The sequence below is a fragment of the Diabrotica virgifera genome, chromosome 8 (assembly GCF_917563875.1).
Source record: "Diabrotica virgifera virgifera chromosome 8, PGI_DIABVI_V3a".
Classification (NCBI taxonomy): Eukaryota; Metazoa; Arthropoda; class Insecta; order Coleoptera; family Chrysomelidae; genus Diabrotica; species Diabrotica virgifera.
The window spans coordinates 184816598-184837860 of record NC_065450.1 but is presented as its reverse complement, the minus strand read 5'-3'; the positions used below and the strand labels follow the sequence as shown (position 1 = coordinate 184837860).

The window sequence follows — 21263 nt, the reverse complement described above, 5'->3', positions numbered from 1 at the left end:
TGGTTTATCTGGCTTATTTTGTATCTCAGATTTAAGACCATTCAGAGCATTTCATGAAGAATAACTTTTTTCGTAAAATTGATAATAAAAATGTTTCCCATATGGTTCGAAGCCACGCAGACATACTGTATAAGTGCCCAAAAAAATTTATTTTGAATTTTCAAATTGTAATGTCTGACAGGGCCGTAACTACCATTGGGGCAACCGGGGCAGTGCCTCGGGGCCCCCGGCGAAGGGGGCCCCGCGATTGTAATCGCGTTATACTGCCTATAGGCAATATAACGCGATTAAAAACCTACAGTATAGCCGAAGAATGTAAGTAACATTATATGTAGTATATTTTTTATGAAAACGGAAAAGATGTTATATTGATGGTAAATATTTAACTTAAAATAATGTGATTTCAAATTTTTTTTTGTGTTGGTCAACTAAAATAGCAATATGTAGGTAGGTACAGGAAACTTCAGTCATGGAGTACATTAAAATGCGTTTTCAAGTGGTTAAATATCAATTTTCCCGGACTCCTTCTGCTGGGTGATTAACCCCAGACCTCCCGGTAGGGGGCCCCCAGATCACGTTTGCCCCGGGCCCCCAACATCGTACTTATGGCCCTGATTTAATGACATGTTCGAATTCAGCATAATCAAAAAGCAAATAGAAACATTTTTGAACAAAGTAAAATGATAAATTCGCCGATATCTATTTTAAAATTATTTAATATAAAACAGTTTTATTGTTTAAAGAATTAATAAACAATTAGAGGCATCTGTGAGTAAAACTTTTCACTTTAAGATAAGATATATAAACTAACAAAAAATGTTTTAGAAAAATATAAGCTTGTTTGATTTTTTCCGAAACCGAAACAATGCATGCTTTTCTACATTGACTCCCCTAAAGCGTAACTGTTATAATTTCCTTATCTTACCGTTTATCTGTTGAGAGATTGTCCAATGATTACCTACACAAGAAAAGTCGTCAATAATTGTTAAATAAATGCGTACCCGTACCAAACTGATGCAACTATAACCGTAAAACAACACAAACATAAATAACATTCAATGCAAACAACCAATATGAAATTACTGGCGATAATTGTATCGAAATACTAAAAGTAGGTAAAGAACAGAGAGAAAGAAAACATATTTTTAGATTTAAAAATATTATTCTTAAATTCGTCAAATTGCAATTCTAATATCTTTCAATAGTCACGTACAAAGCATATTGTCGCTGCCATAAAATTTCGGTAGGCCGGAAGTTTCTAGATATTATGAGATGATTCACTTGGCAAATACGTCTAGTTAGAAATTTTTACGTTTTTAAATTTAAACAGACAACGTAAAAATAATATAACAATAACAGATTTTTACATAATATCAGATGACAAGATGGGGCCCTTAAGCGATTGGGGCCCCCCCGCAAGCTTCACGCTGCGGGGCCCTTTGTTACGCCCCTGCCTACCCCACCCCTTTGTCGGCCACGCAGCGTTCCACCCCTGGATGTTTTACTTAGTTACGTCATGACCTACTTATTTCCAAATTTTAGTCCCCTACCCGATCATGAGCGTCACAAAAAAAATAACAAAAACCGCGACTTTGACCCCTTATAACTACCCTCGTCCCCCACTCTGGTTTCCGGCAGTTAAAGAAAGTCAGGTACACAAATAATTCAACATATCCCCGTATAGTTTTTCCATTTTACTTATCACGCACAAAATCCGCTTCTATCTCTCCGACTATTGGAGAAGTATTGATGGAGCAAGACAGTGGATATATACCACTCATCAGCAGCAAAGTGTAAAACCGTGGAATTTTGAGAATCAATACCGATTTTAATGAAAATTTGGATTTAAGCTCGGTGACCCTCTTCTTCAAAATCTACCCTATGTTGAACCGGGCTTTTGCTCTGAAGATGAAAACAACCCCATCTATGGGATGAAAATATCTATGGAAGTCGATAGATTGACCAATTCTGAGTAAATTTTGTTTTATAAATTTTATTTGCAAAGTTGACACTTTCCAAGTTATTAGCGATTGAAACTATGCATTTTTCATTGCAAAAACTCACGTTTTATAATCGTTTTTCATGAATAACTCAAAAAAAATTTAATTTTATAGAAAAAATTATTAACACCAAAATTGTAGCTAATAAAAAACAAAGAGATTCACATAGGAAAGACCTATGTATACCCAATAACAACTGAGGTATTGCTCTTTAGAGGATGGTTATTTTCGAAGAACCTCGAAATGGAGAACCGTCAATCTCAAATAACTCAAATGTGATGCAATTTTTTGGAAAGAACTGAGAGACATATTTTAAAGTTCATTAAAAACGTTTCAAATGAGCTCAGACAAATTTTTTTGCATAAGAAATGACTGACCTATGACAAAAATAAAGTCGCTCCCTGCTTTTTTTTTTGAAATGTAACAGTAACACAGGTTTACAAAAAAAATAAATTTACACTTATCAAAAAATGTACGCTCAACAATTACATATGCATCAGTAATATGATGACCAAAGGTAAGGTACACAAAGAAGTGCCATCATAATTGATCAAAAATGCTGATTAAAAGTTCTCACTGATTAAAAGACTCAGAAATCAATTGTTTCTGAGTTGGAGATGTTCAAAATTTCGGTTTTTGGTCCATTTGGATAATACGTATTGGTATAATATATTATAAGGTGTTAATAAATATGTGCAACAAACTTTATGGACTAATTCTGTATTAAAAACTGATGACACTTTGTTATGTAAACGGATGTCCGCAAATGCTTGGTTTTGCGATGTACGATGTTTCAAATTTTTCTTACAAACTGACGATTTATTTATTGTTCTGAAACCGGTTAAGATATGCAAATGAAATTGAGTGGGTTTTAAAAGGTAGTTAATTGCGTATTTTTTTAATCAATTAAGAATTTTATATTGATCATTGACGCACATATGGTCTCAATTTTTTTAAAGAAAAATCTGTGGTTCCAAGGAAAAGGGGCATGAGTCATATTTTTTCTTGAAATCGTCAAAACGGTTTAACGAAAATTATTTTAAATGTTCTATTTGGTAAAAGGCCACATGTCTGAAAAATGTAATGCATTTATTCATTAGGGCCATTCAAAAGTTAGGCATGAGTCAATATTTTATCTACACCAATAAAGAACAGGGACTCGACTTAAATTACGCTTATTAAATGGCACGCAGCGCAGGGTTTTAGTTTTGGAATAAGACATCTTGTCGACTTAGTTCTGGAATGCGCTACGGAACGGCTCAGAACTCACAGGCGCTTCTTACGGTTAACGTTGTTTAAAGTGTTTTTATGTGTTTATTTTATACCTTTGTGTAAATAATACAGCTATTTAAGTGAAAATTTAATAAATAATATCGTTGAAAATGTCTCAGTCTAATAGAAGCAGACAGATATTACGTTTTGTTGTTGGAAAATGCATCACAATAAGCAGGTTAATACAACATAACTTTTGCCATATTTGGCCCTAGGCAATAACGTAGTCTTTCGTTCTGCGTTTAAATGTTTCAAAAATACTTATTAGTTTTCTCAGGATGCAAAAAAATGAATATATTTAAAACACATTGAAAATTTTGACAGGCGACTTTTTGTGCCTTTATTCCCCTTAAATGAAATAATAAAAGTTGTATTATGCTTTGTATAGGAAATTAAGGACTCTAATGTGGAACAGCGTACCTAATTATTAGCTATACTGTTAAAGTGTTTGGTTTAATTCTTTTCAGGCACTTCTTCAAGCAGTAACTTACTTGCAGGAGAACAAATACCAACTGTTAATAAATCTAAAAGTATTGAAGATGGTAACTGGGTGCACATACATATTTTAACTATTTTAAATGTTTCTTCTTTGCCACACTTCATCTACACATATCTACATTACACTTTTTATAGATGCTTAAGTATGTGTTCTTATTTCCTCTATTGTTAATATTTTTTCTAAAACCCTGTAACCATCTTCTTGATATCGTCCTATTAGAGGTAATTATCACGAAGTGCACTTTTTTGAGATTTTGACATTTTCATCAATTTTATCTTTCAAACACTACATTATAATAGTGTAATATTTGTGTGGATTTAATTATCTGTTCGGCGATTGACTAAAGAAATGAGTTTAAATTTCTTTGTAATGGATAGCTGTAACATACCTAATCTATTTTGTGATTAAGCAGGCAGATTAAGCAGAGGACTGGTATTGTATTGCTTAACCTGAGTATTATATTTTTGTTCCTTATCTTTTCGGCGATTGATTACAGAAATGAGTTTAAAATAAATTTCTTTGTATAGTACTATTCTATATATGTAACATGTAACATATTCTAGTATGTAACAGATAGCTTACGTAAAGGGTTTTCATAGTCTACTTTGCGACTTTTGCGGTTGTCAGTATTTTAGTGCCAAAAGTATTTTATTACATATTAATTTATTTTGGAAGGACACATTGTTCATTTTTTAAATAGTAGACTATTATTTTTGATAGTTCCTGAGAAGTCAGCAAAATTTTATATACCTTTGTATAATATTTAAGTATAAAAATGAATCCCAAATTCACTTCTCAAAATCCAATAATTGTGTTCATGGAAAAACCACAACCACATGTGACTTTTTGAACTTTTCCAAACTTTTAAAAGGGCCACTTCAACTAAGACATTTTGATATAAATGGAAGCAAATTTGTGTGGCACGATATTAGATTGATTTCATATGGCACTGATGAAGGCATTGTTAAGTACAAAACATCCCTAAAACAAGAAGAACCATTTAAGTGCATTTCATTTTGCCAAAGGGAAAAATCGATGGGTCCATTGCAACCCGAGAGGTGCAACACCGAACCCTTGAGCTCTTCAGCATAAGCAGAGAGAAAAAGAAAGATTTACTAAGTATTTTGAATTTAATAGATTCAGAATGCCATGCATTTTATGAAAATTAACCAGACAGCAACAATGTCAGTGATGCAGATTATGTTTGTGATTCGGACGATATGTTTCAATAATATCCTAAACAAAATTTCCAAATAAATAATTAAAAAAACCTCTCTTTTATTTACCCACTGACAATACAAAGGGGCTAAGTATGGGTAACAATAATGTGTTACCTGTTTTATAATTTGGAAAAGAGACATATGTCACAAAACTAATAAAAAATAATAATAATTCAAAAAGTACAATATTACACAAATATCACAAAAGAAGATTAATTAATAAATCATCCTTACTCTGGTTAGAAAGGCTTTATATATATTGTTATTTTGAAATATTTAGTTCGCGCATAGCTTCTATTTACTCTTTTGCTAATATTGGCAAATCCTAAAAATGACTAACTAGGTGACTTATGCCCCTTTTCCTTTGAACCACAGAAATATGGTACGCTACTGAGATATTTCGAATTAAAAATAATTCTTCGTTTAATTTTTAACAAAAATCTTCCTCCTTTTTGATATAAGGCGTCGTTTTTATGAAAAAAATTAAACATATTAAAGCTCATATCGTAGGCTTTTGATTTTCCTTCCTCATATAGTTGCTCCAGCCTGCCATTCCTCAAAAACTTGTCGGTACTCGCCACTTTCTGGTATGTACTTCAGATTCCAATGCAGATATTCTACGCATTACTTTCTTATACCTAAAGATTCCTTTCTCCTATAGTTGTTCAAGCTTGCCATTCCTTAAAAACTTGTCGAAGTACTCGCCACTTTCTGGTACTTCAGATTCCAATGCAGATTCTACGCATTACTTCTTTATAAAGATGCCAATATAGCCATGTCATCAGCATATTTTTGATTTTTCTTCCTCCTATAGTTGCTCAATCTTACCATTTCCCAAAAACTGGTCGATACTCGCTACTTTCTAGTACCTACTTCAGATTCCAATGCAGATTGTAAGCGTTACTTTCTTAAATATGCCAATATAGCCATGTCATCAGCATATCGTAGGCCTTTGATTTTCCTTCCTCCTATAATTGCTCAAGCTTGATATTCCTCATAAACTGGTCGGTACTGGCCACTTCTTGGTACTTCAGATTCCAATGCAGATTCTATGCGTTACTTCATAATAAAGATGCCAATATAACCGTGTCATCAGAATATCGTAGGCTTTTAATTTTTCCTTCTCCTTTAGGTGCTCCACCTTGCTATTTATCAAAAACTTGTCAGTACTGGTACTCGTCACTTTCTGGTACTCCAGATTCCAATGCAGATTCTGTGCATTACTCTAGTCCCTACTTCTCCCATTTCTTTTAGTATGCCGCAGCTGTTATTCCATTTTCAGCTTCTGCTTTTTTGAATTGTAGTTTTTTTTTCGGAAAAGAACATTGGTACTTGTTTTAAGTGATGTTTGTTACCTTCTTCTTCTTGCAGTACCGTCTCCTATCGGAAGTTGGCTACCATCACAGCAATCTTAATTTTGTTGGCTGCAGCTTTGAACAACTGTATTGAACTGCACCCATACCACTCCATTAAATTTCGCAACCAGGAAATCCTCATACGTCCCACATTTCTCTTTCCCGAGATTTTTCCTTTGATTATGAGTCTTAGCAGAGAGTACGTTTCTCCTCTCATTATGTGGCCTAGATATTCCAGTTTCCATCTTTAGCAAAACCTCTTGATTTGTTACTCTCTCTGTCCATGGTATTTTCCACATTATCCTGTAGCACAACATCTCGAATGCCTCAATGTTTTTGATGTTTATCTTTTTCAGTGTCCAAGCTTCCATACCGTACAGCAGAACGGAGAAAACATAGCACCTTAACATTCTCGTTCTTAAGTTTATATTTATGTCCCGGCTGCATAGGAACTTTTTTATTTTGACAAATGATTGTCTCGTTATCTCTATTCGCTTCTTAATTTCTGATGGTACCACCATCGTATAAAAAGTTGCATACCTTCAAGACGATCTTCAATGAATTCCGCCGAGCCTACAAGTCTTCAACCTTCGAGGCACCGCTTACCTCGATCCAAGCAAATCAACTTTTACATAAAGCACCTACATACCTGAACAAGTGAACAGTCACCCGGGTCAGGTCTCCGACATAAGGTGGTACCTATAGTACCCGACGAGCACCGCTATTCGAACCCAGCCGAATACGACTTTCTGACGAACGTAGGAAGAGGTTAACAGCGACAGGTGTCTCACCAAGAAGATCCCTTTTAGTGGACTTTTTTTAAACGTGACCGTGGTGCCAATTAGTGGATGTTTTGATTTTTAGTATGCGAGATTCGTGGATTTAATTTGATTCAATAGTGGTTGGTGCTTTTTGTGCAGTGAGTGGTTCAATTTCGCCAAAGTTCACCTTATGGGATTTTACCTCTTTTTCTATAGGTTTTTGAAAGGTATGTATACAATATTATATTTATTTATTTTTTGTGTTTAATTATGCATAATGCTTGAATCGATTGATAATAAATAATTAAATGCATTCAAACAAAAATATAAAAATATTAATAATTTTATTTTATTATTTATTAGATTAGTTTTATTATTAAAATATATACATTACATTTTTTAAGTTAAATCAACAAATATAGATGCAAATATTCGTTGGTTAAAGCAAATTTTCATTATTATTCCAGTACAAATAAGTACCCAGGTACTTCTTTGTACTCCAGCAATCTCAATAAATAACTAGTACATTGTCGTTGTAAAATATGTTTTGTAGGTAGGTAGGTAATTATATTTTTTATTTATTCTCCATCGTTGTCCTATTTTAAGTGGATGATTGTCTTGCAGTTTCTTCTTAAGTAAATTTTTAGTGACCAATTATATTTTACAATGGGCCAACTCTTTGATGCATTTGTTGTTATTTATTTGTTGTAGTTCGTTCTACTATGGCTTTGGTGTTTTAACGTTTAATGTTGTTTGTCTTGGTATACAAGGAGCATCTTTGTGTATCATAAACATTTTCTTATCCAAAAATTAACACCGCATTAAACGCTAGCTTAAAAACTGGGTCACCTGTCACCTGCAAAGACCATGCATAGTATAGATTCATTCAGTTTACACCTGATCCTAAATTATTTCCTAGATTATTGCTTAAGTGTACATTGAATCTATTACCATTGTTGTCTTACTCCTCTACGGGGTAGGTTTTCCCATTTAAATTTCTGTATAAATTTGTAAACTTCTTCCAATATTAATCGTCTGTCTCAGTGATTCTTTATCTTTCGCTTTGAACATACTTTAATTTCAAATCTATGCTTTTTTTAAAGTTTGGAATCAATTATTGGCGCCAGTGGCGGCTCGTGGCCTTAGAGACAGGGTCGGCAAGATTTTTTTTCTCCTCGTATAGGTCTCCTCTAATTAAAAGGCATCATAGGAGATTTTTTTGTTTTTTTTTTGTTTGGTTTACTTGACATTCTCTCTTGTGTCATAGTGTTTCGACAATACGCTTTGATTATTTTGAGACAAGAGAAATCCCGTTCATTTAAGGCAGAAGTTAGTGGTAATAAGAGAATTTATAAACAATTTGTTGTAGTGAATTGCAGTACTTACTATATAAAATTATACATATTTGTAACTTATCACACTTTCCGAAAATATTTGGATAATAATAAATTTTAGCATAATAAATTTTTAAGTAACTTGTAAATAAATATATTGGAAATTTTTTGGCGAAGGTAACTTTAAAATTTTATATTATCAAAGAGGTCAAAAATTTGCAAATCTTTAAAATTCGAAAAACCAGTATCTATTTGCATAATAGCAGGTATCCAAAATTTCAAAATATACTCGTTTTTCGAGATATGTATCATGCCTTTGTCTTTTTTGGGGTGGTTCGAAAATATCAAGCGAATCCAAAACGTCACTGCGTATATATGTATATTGGAAATTTCTGTCATTACGAAAATCTCTGAGATTTTGCACCAGCTTTCTTATTTTATTTTTGGAATAAATAATGACAATTAACTGATTTTGAACAACAATGAATATCAAATGGGTTTGGGCAAACACTGTCTTAAAAATATTTAAAAGAATATTAAAAGAGTAATCATTTAATAAAGTTCTCAAACCGATTGATTCACGGATCGAGATATCACAGCTTTCAAAATCGTCGCCTTCGATAATAAAATAAAAAACTTTCAAAAAGCTGTTCACGAAAATCTGCTACAGTGAAAACTAACCGAGATTTAAAATTTCATCGTGTCTGACAAACTGTTTGCATTTTTGAAGTTATACTTCTTTACGGGCGTAATGAAGGTGAAATTTTATATGGGAAAACCTAGCGACCGGGCGCATGCGCATTATAACTTTGTTCTGATTGGATGTTCAAATGACATGACAAAAATTATCCAATATGGCAGCTGTGGCACAGCTGTGGGACTGTGCATGGTTTGGTTATAATGTATGCTTGTTGCGTTTTAAAATTTGTAGGAAGAGAAACAACAAACAAAAAGTTAGTTAATGGTTATACTGCCTTTTTAAATAGTTTTCATATTATATTTTTGGACTTATTTACATAGAAGAGATGATTGTTGCATGCCAATGTGAAAGCTCATCAAACTGTGCCTAGTATGAGTGCCGCAGATCTCGCGTATTCAAAGCTAAAGAATCTTTCACTGGTAAGTGTTTTATAAATAGTTGATCAAATTTTGTTATGATATTTGAACATAGCCACTTTGCACGACGCAAGTGATTGCGAAATTTATTAGTCGTTATACGGGCTCCGATACCTACCTTGAACCTACCAAAATACATAAGTAGTATGTAATACATTTATTTACATAATTTGATTACCATCAAAATTTCTATCAATATTCACCTAATATATTGTCTTTTTACTCTATGTTTTGTTGTATTTTTTCAATTCTAAATCATTTCAATTCAAAATCAAAATAATTTGATTTACATAAGTTAAAAATGTCAAAAGGTTAATCTGTTTAGTTCTGTTTAGTGACGATCTTCGCACATAATGACAAGCTGTCTCTGTGGCGAAGTTTTAATGCGGGTGAATCCCAATACAACGCAAATACCAGCCGCGTGGTAAGTTGGTTCGAATCCCAATAGAAACTTTTATTTTTTTATTTTTTTTATACATTTTATGATTGTAAGTATATTTATTATATAATTTTATTTTCAGAAAATACGTATTTAGTTAAAAATTTTTCCGACAATTAATGTTCAGAAATCATTTGTGGCATTTTTAATGTGTTTTTTGGCACTGTTTTAATAAAAATGTTTGAGAAGTAGTAAGTATAAATTAATTTAATATTTAAATAAAATATAAATAAAAAGTATATTAATTTCGTTTATAATCATATAATCATATAATAGAAGTATAACTTCTTACGTGCGTACAAAGTACACACACATTCTTTTTTTCGAAACAAACTGTTAGAAACAGTAGTCCGTTTAGGCGAGCTAAAATGGCAAGAAAAGACGATATTCTTTAACTATTTTACACGTATCCTGCAAAACTATATTCATTCTATGCGCATGACAGTGAGTAAATAAAGCTTGTGGTGCAATAGTTTTAACTTTTGCCTGGAGACCATTCAATTCACCGGACATCAAGGCAGCGCCGTCGTAAATTTGCCTTACCAATTTATTTTTAATATCCAAAAATTTTAATCTGATCTGTCCTTTAAAACACCAGAAATATATTCTGCCTTATTGCTTTTACTGACGTTTGTAAAACCTAAAACCTCTCATAACAACAATTGATAATTGTGAATGACATGATAATCAGAAGTTTCATCTACTTCTAGCGAAAAGTAAATGGTTTTCAGAATCTCAGATTCAATAACGTTATTCAAAATGTAACTAATTGATTATATTTGTTCATTCTGTACTGTTTTAGACACGCCGCTAAATATATTCAAATCAGAAAAAAAATTGGAAAATTTCAAATCGTATTTCTTAAACAATTTTATTAGTTCGCTATAATTACTTTGATTTAACGAATGCTCCGATTCATCATGTCCCGTAAATGATAATTGCTGACAGCTTAAATAAATTACAATATCAATTAAACGACGTAGTAAAACGGCGTGATTCTTTTTTTGCAATTTCTGCCGATGCTTCCAAATGAAACATCGGCAGATTTAAATGTGCCGTACCTGCCGCTTAATGCCTACGGAGAGAAATATACATTTGGTTGCTCTTCGACTCGTATTTCGTTGAGTTTTACGTGTAAATCGTCAAGCTCGAGATGAGCTGGGGTCGGCTTGCCGAAAACAGTCAGATGAATGGCTCGGATCATTCATTTTTTGAAAAGTCTCTTATGCGCAGGGATCACTTAACGCTCGGATTGGCCGAATCCTTTTAAAAACCATGAATCCATGGTTCGAATCCTTTTAAAATTTAGTCTGTATTATCTGAAATTTTTTTTATTTCACAAATACAAATGATATCAACTCTGATTAAATTAAATATTAAAAAAAATCTATATCTATAAATGTGTTGGTCGGCACTGCCGACCCTGACCGGCCGCCACTGATTGGCGCACCTAGCTATTCCCTATTCTTACTTGAATCCATTTTCACTACCCGCTTCCAGAAATTCATTCGCGTGTCCCCAACACGCGTTCGTTATTTCTATTTTTTATCTGCTTAACAATAAGTCCCCTTCTAGGATAATAAATAAATAAAAATATTCTTCGTAGCTGGACCTATGACCATTTTATAAAATTTGCCTTTCAGTTCTATTGGACAACACAGCACTACTTCGTGCTATGTTGTCCAATAAAACATTTACGATGTCATCTATATCGTCCGGAACACTACTTCGTACTTAACACTAATAGGTTTGTTCGTAGTACGATCCAATCGATCAGCAACCGTTGCCAACCATCAGACGCATGCGTAGTTAACAGTTAGCGCTGCGCAGTTAACAGTTCGAGTTCGTAGACTACGAACGCGCTTGCGTCTGACGGTTGGCAACGGTTGCTGATCGTTTTACGAACAAACCTAATATATCCTTTTATATGATATATTATGACTTATTTGCGCTGACAGCGCTGATACATAAATCTTGAAAGATTTGCAATGAAATACATACTGTCTGTGTGCGCATGCGCCCGGCATGTCATAAAATTTCACTCTCGATCATAAAGAAGTATAACTTCAAAAATTTAAACCCTTTTGGAGCAATTTAATAAATACCTAATTACACTTTTATAAAAAAAGAACTTTTTCTACGGCCGTGCTAAAAGAGCCACTTTCCCGAACGCATTTCGTTTCCGAAAGTTCCACTTTCCCGCACGGCGTGCGTGAAAGTAAATTTTCACGCACGACGTGCGGGAAAGTAATATAATATATATGCGGGAATATAATATATTATAATACGTGCAATAAACTAATATTTAGATATTATTTACTAATTTATTTCAAATTTATCTTATTGTGTTCATGTTTTAATGAAATAAGCGCCATAATTCGATAAAATAAAATTATTTTGACATAATATTTAAAAGTCAGATCAGTAGACAACAACGGTTTTGAATCGTCGTCATGGAAACCAATATCGTCGTCGTGGGAACCCATTATATTGAAAGTTTGGTTTTGACAACCTTGTCAAAGAATGAATTTGTATATTTTCACTTCTAAATAAAAATTGATATAACTGTATTTTTTGTGGCTTTTTTCCAAACGATCGGCTCTAGAAAAAATATTGTTCCTAACTCATGCGGAAAGTGTCTTCCCCGCACTCGACTGCTTGCCCGAACTCCGCTATCGCGTCGTTCGGGTCAACGGCAGTCTCGTGCGTGAAAGTATCACTTTCCGCACTAGTTAGGAAAATAACTATTTTATAATATCACGTTTTTACTATTTATAGGACACAATATAAAAAAGTGTTATTCACTTTTTTAAAAAACAATTATTCTTCAAACAAAATGTCAATTTTAAAATCAAAAAGGATTTCCGATGCAGGCAATCAAACCCGGGCCTCCTGGGTGAAAGCCAGGTATCCTAGTCACTAGACCATATTGATGGATGTGAGGTATGGAGATAAAACATTTGACATATAAGTTTGGTGCAACAATGTTATTTAAAAATTACACTTTTATAAAAAAAAGTACCTTTTATAATACTGTTTTCTTTGACCTACTCTGTATATAGGACACAATATATAATTATTAACTATAAATATTGTTGTTTCTATAGGTACCTATGTCATAAAAGAATTTTGTAATCGATTTTAAACTCATATAAATTAAACAAAATGTTTAAAATTGTAAAAAATTAATGAAACAAGCTTTGACAGAATAATTGTGATATTACTTTAATATTGTTAATATCATTTTTGCACGATTGATCATTTTTGACTGTTTACCGTGACAGATTTTACGTCAGTAGGTGACATTTACTAGCAACTCGACGGTAAGTAATCCAACTCGACGGTAAGTACTCCAACTCGACGGTAAATAATTCACTTACCGTCGAGTTAAAAAATCTCTTAATTTTAATTTATTTTTTGAAAGAATAAAGAAAACTAACGAATTATTTATTAATATTAAAACTTATGGTACAATTTGTTAAATTATTTAATGAAATCCCACTTGTTTGGGCTGTGGTTTCACTTCTAACAGAAACTCCTGCAGAATCGCATACATTAGTAGTATTACTAGTATTGCACAGTATTTTTTCGGCAAAATCTATTTTATTTTGAAGAGAATCTTCTACATAGCTTTCTGCCACTGTCGATGAACGCCAACCTCCATGACGCTTTAGTCCGAGGACATCAACACCTTTATTAGCCAAAAGCGTTGCTGATGTCCTCCTGAACGAATGGCCAGTATAGTTATCGGGTTTAGGCAAATTTAAGAATTTGGCAATTTGAGAAGGCCAGCCCCCGATTGTCCATTTCCCTATTACTTGAGCACAACATTTTCCTTTGGCGTATCTTAAGAACAAATGATTTGATTTTACTTGTAATGGACGAAGTTTTATATACTTTTGCAAAATTTCTAAATATGGAATTTTATCGTCTGGTTTATTAACGACTGTAAAAGTACGCTGGATGTTCGTTTTTGTATTGGGTACTTTTACAATCATTAAACCATCGGTTTGTTGGATGTCATTCATAGTAATATTATATAATTCTTCTCTTCTACAGGCACCAGATATTCCCAATAGCATTGCGACCTACACCTACAAATTATGAAAAAATCTTCATTAGAGTATTTCTTTTACCTAAACTAGCTTATATTACCTTGTGAACTAGAAATTCTTCATCCCGTGCTTCCATCAGAAATTTTTCAAATTGCTCCCGTGTAAAAATGCTCGCTTTCTTAGGTCTATAGCCAACATTTTTTCTCTTCAAATACGCGATCAAAGTTGAAAACTTGGAAATATCAATGCCATCATAAAGAAAAACGGTGGATTTAATCATTGAATATTCTGCCCAGAGGCTTCCAGGAGCTTTCAACTGCATATGTCTTTGAACGAAATATGCCAATAGAGTCTTTTCTTCGATTCTTAAATTCTTGCCTTCGCACCATTTTTCAAAACTTTGGTAGGTATTTTGATAACGGATTTTGGATTTTTCGGGAATAATTGCGGAACACCCTTCTTCCCAAGCCCGTTCAATTTCTTCAAATTCACTTTCGCTCATATTTTAATTTATAATAATCAAAATTGTACTTAAAATTATTGACAACTAAATAAAAACTCAATTCTCCATTGTTGTTATGCACCCTAGTTACTACCTAACAACCAAAGTATCTATCTTGATAAAATGAATGAAACTAGTCAGTATGACGAAAATGTTTAATTTTATAATTTATAATGGTATCAATCGTGCAAAAAACGTTATAAGCATGTCGAACGTTAAGGGTAACCGATCTCAGACAATAACTGGAACAATTGTCTACGATCGGTATAAAACCCTTACCGTTCTCCATACTTAATATACTAATAAACTTAATAAAATATGAATTTTTAGTAAGTATATTAACTTAGCAAAATATGATAATATGTACTAACTAAACTAACTAAAAAATAAAAACTAGGGTACACCTGGGTTTGAACCGAGGACCACTCGATCTGCAGTCGAATGCTCTACCACTTAGCTATATTCGCTATGTTTATAATGGATTACAAGATTTCCCGGACATAGTGACAAAGACCAAGCCAAGTATATAAAAACGTTTTAAAATAGGTTAAATTTTGTAACTTTTTACATCCCGTAACTTTTTCTGGGTGCCCTTTTACAATTAGATAAGTCAGGCCAAATCGGCTTATTTTCATCTTTAAAGATCGTGGTATAATTTATTATCAATCATTTTCTGACACCGTGTATATTAGTAACAACACAAATCAGTCTTAATATAAATAACAGGAATTTAAACAAAATAAAGAATATAATCTTATATATAAAAATCAATTAAAAAAATAAGAAAATCTACGGTTTCGTTTTGATTAAAATCTGTCTTCCTCCATCCCCCGATAGTACTATTTCTAGGTCTACCTGTTGTCAAGGAGGCTCTAAGGAAAACAGATTTTTACCATTCCGACCGTAGATTGTCGATATAAATTAAAACAATTTATATCGCAGTATGGATAGAACGCCCTCTAACGGGAATAAGCGAAATGAATTTCGACTCTATTCAAGCTTTCTGCTTAACCCAGATATAAACATACCAAAAGGCACCGCCAGAAAAACATTCCACTTTGCGGTTCAGAGAGCCCGTATGAAATTGCTGTTCGTTAGTTTCTCTAAAACTCAGGAATGGCTGGACCGATTTGGCTAATTTTGATGTTGAATTGTTTGTAAAAGTTCAGGAAAGGTTTATACGGTTTTATGTAGTCATTTTATTAGCCACCAAAATATTTACAGCTATATGTATAAAAGTCTCTGGTCACAGTGTTAGTTGCCATATTCCTCCGAATTGGTTTGACCGATTTTTATGAAATTTTACACGTGTATTCGGCAGGTCTAAGAATAGGTTGTTATCTCTTTTTCATACCCGTAGGTCATAAGGGGGGTTGCCCCTGATATTTTTTCTATTTCTTCGGACAAACTCTTTTTTTTAATTTTATATTATGTGGAACGAAAAGATACATACAACCCTTTCTATCTCCAACCGTTATTTTTTAATAGTCATCTAAATATTTTACATCTATATAAACTAAAGAAAGTCGTTTTAGTTACCCACACTTTTACACGTATATCAGGGGGCTGAAAAGTTCGTAGGCTAACATAGAAAGAATTTTTTTTTGATAAAATTTGATTTTATTATTCAAAATAGTTTCCTTCGAGGGCTCTACAACGATTATGACGGTCATACAACTTTTCAATACCATTTTTATAATACAATTTCTCTTTAGCCTCAAAATAAGCCTAAGCTTCGGCGATTAACTCTTCATTGGTGCTAAATTTCTTTCCAGCGAGCATTCTATTGAGGTCAGCTGACAGGTAGTAGTCACCGAGAGCCATATCTGGTGAATACGATGCCTGCGGAGGCAATTCGAATCCCAATTCATGAAATTTTGCCATCATTTTTATTAATTTGTTACACGGTGCGTTATCTTGATGAAACAGCACTTTATTTCTCTTCAAATGGGGGCATTTTTACACGATTTCGTCATTCAAACGCCCCAGTAGCACAACTTAATAGTCGCTGTTAATGTTTTTTTCCTTTTCAAGATACTCGATGAATATTATACCATGCGCATCCCAAAACACTGATGCCATAACCTTGCCAGCCGACTGTTGCGTCTTTCCACGCTTTGGAGTCGGTTCATCACGTGCAGTCGACCCGGCAGACTCTCGATTAGACTCCGGTGTGAAATGATGGAGCCATGTGTCATCCATTGTAATATATCGACGCAAAAATTCGGTTTTATTACGGTTGAATAGCTTCAAATACTTCTCAGAAACACCAATTCGTTGTTGTTTTTGATCGATTGTGAGCTCTCACGGCAACTACTTTGCACAGAGCTTTCGCATACCCAAATATTTATACATATTATATCCAACACGTTCCTTTCATGTCTTTACAGTCTCAGCTTTCTCGAACAACTTCACTTTATCTCTCTCTCTCTCTTGTCGTTTCCCCATTACTGAGGATCGTGATTTCTTCCAATATTCCTAACAATGTTTCTCCATGGGTCTCTATCTTCAGCTGCTCTAAGAGCTTCGCAGAATGAGTTTCCAGCTGAATGCTTTATTTGGTCAGACCATCTAGTTGGTGATCGTCCTCTTGATCTTCTCCCCGGAACGTTTCCAGAAACGATTAATCTCTCCAAACTGTCGTCACCTCTGCGAACCACGTGACCAAAGAATTGCAGAATTCGTTGCAGACATATTGTGGACAGCCTTTTTTTAATATTGAGTTGGTTTAGAATGGAAACGTTTGTCCTATGAGCTGTCCATGGTATGCGCAGCATTCTTCTCCAGCACCACATCTCAAAGGCATCAATTTTTTGGCGCTCGCATGCGCGAGGAGTCCAAGTCTCTGCTCCGTAAAGAAATATTGAGAATACAAGGGCATTCACCAGTCTCATCTTGATATTTTGAGAGATAGATCTGTCTTTTCAAACTTTAGTTAGGCGACTCATCGCATGTTTTGCCATACCAATACGTCTCCGAACTTCTGCTTCACAGTTGCCATCGTTAGTTATACTAGACCCGAGATAGACAAAGGTGTTTACTATCTGGTATTCCTGTAACATGTTAGTCAGTTGAATAGTGTCGAATCTGTCGACCACCATTATTTTTGTCTTAGCTTTATTGATTTTCAGACCAACTTTATTGCTTTCGTGCTCAACTCTTCGCAGATGATCAAACATTTCTTGCTCATTTGCTGCTATAAGTGTAGTGTCATCAGCAAATCTCAAATTGGAGATTTTCATACCGGCTACTGTTACTTCACCGGCCCATCCTTCTAAAACCATCCTCATGACATGTTCACCATAAATGTTAAATAAGTCAGGTGACAACACGCATCCTTGTCTAACACCTCTCTCGGTCTTGAATTGGTTTGAGAACTTCTGATCTAGTCGTACTGTCGCTATATTAGACTGGTACAGATTTTTAATAAGTGTCACCAGGTGCATTGGTGCGCCCATTTCAATATTCTTCTTCAGACTTCACTTTATGGTCATCCAAAATTATTTTGTGGTCTTTTTTGATATTTTCATCGGTAACAGCCTCTTTGGGGCGTCCACTGCATGCCTCGTCCTCGGTGCTCATTTCGTCTCGTGTAAACTTAGCAAACCATTCCTCAAGCCTCAACGGTTGATTTTCCTTGTGCAGAGTCCGAATATTGTTCATCAAGCCAAGATTTAGCTTCAACAGTATTTATTTTTGCCAAAATGCCATCAAATATTAAGGTACGAAATTCCTTTTTATCCATTTTTTTAACGCCCCATTAAAGTGCGTTACGTAGGGGAGAGGGGGGTCAAAAATCTTCAAAAACCGCGTTACGTAATACTTGAACGTTCCCTAAGTGGCTTCGCTTAAAATGCTATATCTCATAAAGTAATAGTTCGACAGCTGTCAAATTTATAAACACATCTTTTAAAGGTTAGGGCTGACTAAAAATCTTATGGATTTAATACCAGTAGAGCCATCTATGTGTCAGCCTACGAACTTTTCAGCCCGCCGATTATTCGACCGGACTAAGTATAGGTTGATATTTATTTTTCATATCCGTACGTCATAACGGGGGCGCCCCCCTAATATATTTTTTTGGACAGACTGTTTTTTCTTCATTTTGTATGATGTGGAAGGCAAAGGTAAATACAATCCTAAATTTTCACCTTTCTATCTCCAACCGTTATTTTTTAATAGCCATCTAAATTTTTACATCTTATATATAAAAATCAATTGCTGTTCGTTAGTCTCGCTAAAACTCAGGAATGGCTGGACCGATTTGGCTAATTTTGATGTTGAATTGTTTGTAAAAGTTCAGGGAAGGTTTATACGGTTTTATATAGTCATTTTAGTAGCCACCAAAATATTTACAGCTATATGTATAAAAGTCTCTGGTCACAGTGTAAGTTGCCATATTCCTCCGAAACGGTTTGACCGATTTTTATGAAATTTTACACGTGTATTCGGCAGGACTGAGAATAGGTCGTTATCTATTTTTCATATCCGCAGGTTATAAGGAGGTTTGCCCATGACGCCGTAACTCTCACAATAATGACGTGAGAAATACGAATTTAGGCAGGTATACTCCTTGCTTAAATTTAATTAATTTTGTTTAATTTTATTTAATTTAAGTATTTATTTATTTTCGATTATTTCATTTTATTTCATTTTTTAATTCCATTTATTTTTTTATTTTATTTCATTTTATTAAATTTTATTAATTTTTATTAGATTCTATTAACTTTTATTTAATTTAATTTTTTTTTAATTTATTTTTTTTTCATTTAATTTTTTGTAGCTTTTTTTAATTGTATTTAAATTAATATGATTTTATTTATTTGTATTTAATTTTATTCAGTTTTATTTAGTTTTATTTACTTTTATTCAATTTCATTTAATTTTAATTTACTTCATATACTTTTTTATTTAATTTTGTTTAGTTTTATTTAATTTTATGAAATTTTATATAATCAACACCTATAGAGTTGAAACCACCCCGAACCCAATCATAAATACAGGGTTATTTTGAATGTAGATAAAATAAAGCTGTTATATTCATTATAAGATAAACAAATTTAATATTGTAACTGTTGCACTACGAACTTTATTTTGTTACTTCTAACTAAACTTTATTACTTCAAACATCATATGTAATTAATTAAAAATAATGATAAAACCTCATTCACATCGAGCATTTTTTGTTTATTAATTACGAATTCCTTTTGTTTATTTTAAGTTTATTGTATACAAAAGTTTGTTTTTATCTATTGAGGCAGTACGAAGTCTGCTGGGTCAGCTAGTCATAATTAAAAACTGCTTACGGTGTTCATCAGCATTAGTAAAACTTTCGACATTGCATGGACATAATAATATAATTCTAAATACAATACAACAATCGGAAGTTCAGGGTCACACACTTACTTTACAAAATATCTTAAATCATAGACAAATTCAGTTAAAAGCAATTGTTAGAATTTCCCCGCAAGATCTCTGGAAATGGAACTCTGCAAGGTTCTATTTCGTCTAAGTTCGTCTTAATTTTTTGATTGTAATAACTAAAACTTTGTACGAATCAACATTACAAATTAAAGCCAATCTATATGCAGATGACTTTATTATTTACCAGAAAATTAAAAGTTGGAGACCAAAAAATTAAAAGTGAATAAATAGAGCAAACAGAGCCGCAGGTTGCCTGAATGACACAATATGGCAATATGGAGAAACACGACCTGACACAGAGAGGACAAAAAGATTGCTCGAAACAGCGGAGATAGAAACCCTTAGAAAAATCGATGGTAAGACACTATGGGACAGAGCTATAAATGCAGATATACGACGGATGTGCAAGGTGAAGAACATTATTAATAACTCGTAAGAAATAGAAGAGTAGAATTGGCGAACTCTACTTGTCTCCAAAATGTTCATTTGTCTCCAAAGTCGCCCATTCTCTAAAAAATTAATTCATTGATTAATTTTATTAAATTGATTGAATTAATTAATGATTTTGCCCTCACTATACATATATACATAGATTTAATTATATAAATATTTTTAATATCAGTTAATTGCATATTATTTAGTCCAGAGTAATAAGGTTTTTTCCATGACACTTGAACGAACAGCCAGCGTACTGAAGCGTTTTTTCGACAGGTAATACTTATAAGAGAAAATTGTAACTATTTCCTGCTTAGGATCTGGCGGCCATTTTTATTTATAAACAATTAAGTGTCAAAAAATGGCATTTTTCATTTTTTTTCAAATAAATGGAAAACAGGGAAACTTATGGTTTTTTTAATACAAATATCTTCGAGATTATAGAAAAAGCTTTAAAATGACGTATTACAAAGTTTGATATACTCATTTATTGTTAATATAATTGCGAAAAGGTCGGAATTGCAAAAAAATATTTTCGCAATAACTGTTGTAAAAATTAGTGTACAGCTTTGAAATTTTTGTTAAATAAGGGTTCTTTGGTGCTTAATATGTGATAAAAATTTCAAAACGATTCATTCAATAATTTAAATTTTATTTAAATTGTTTATCCCAGAGAGCATTTTTTTTTTCAATAACAAGTCAGAAGAAAATACCGTTAGAACCATTCCACAGGTGTCAAATGAAAGGGCATGAGCTATATTTTCAACTTGGTTTAAAAAAAGTGAATAAAAATGCATTTATTAGTAATAAATAATTATGCAAAAGTATCGAAAATCTTTCCTTATATACTT

At 33.1% G+C, this 21263-nt stretch overlaps 1 protein-coding gene across 1 annotated transcript in view; it reads left to right on the top strand.

The window, feature by feature from the left end:
- The first annotated feature begins 6994 nt into the window (after positions 1 to 6994).
- Positions 6995 to 21263, top strand: part of LOC114332608 (cadherin-99C) — a 431877-nt gene continuing 417608 nt past the window's right edge. The window contains exon 1 of the mRNA XM_050657985.1: positions 6995 to 7334. The gene's annotated coding sequence lies outside the window, so the exon portion shown is untranslated. The remainder of the gene's footprint in view (positions 7335 to 21263) is intronic.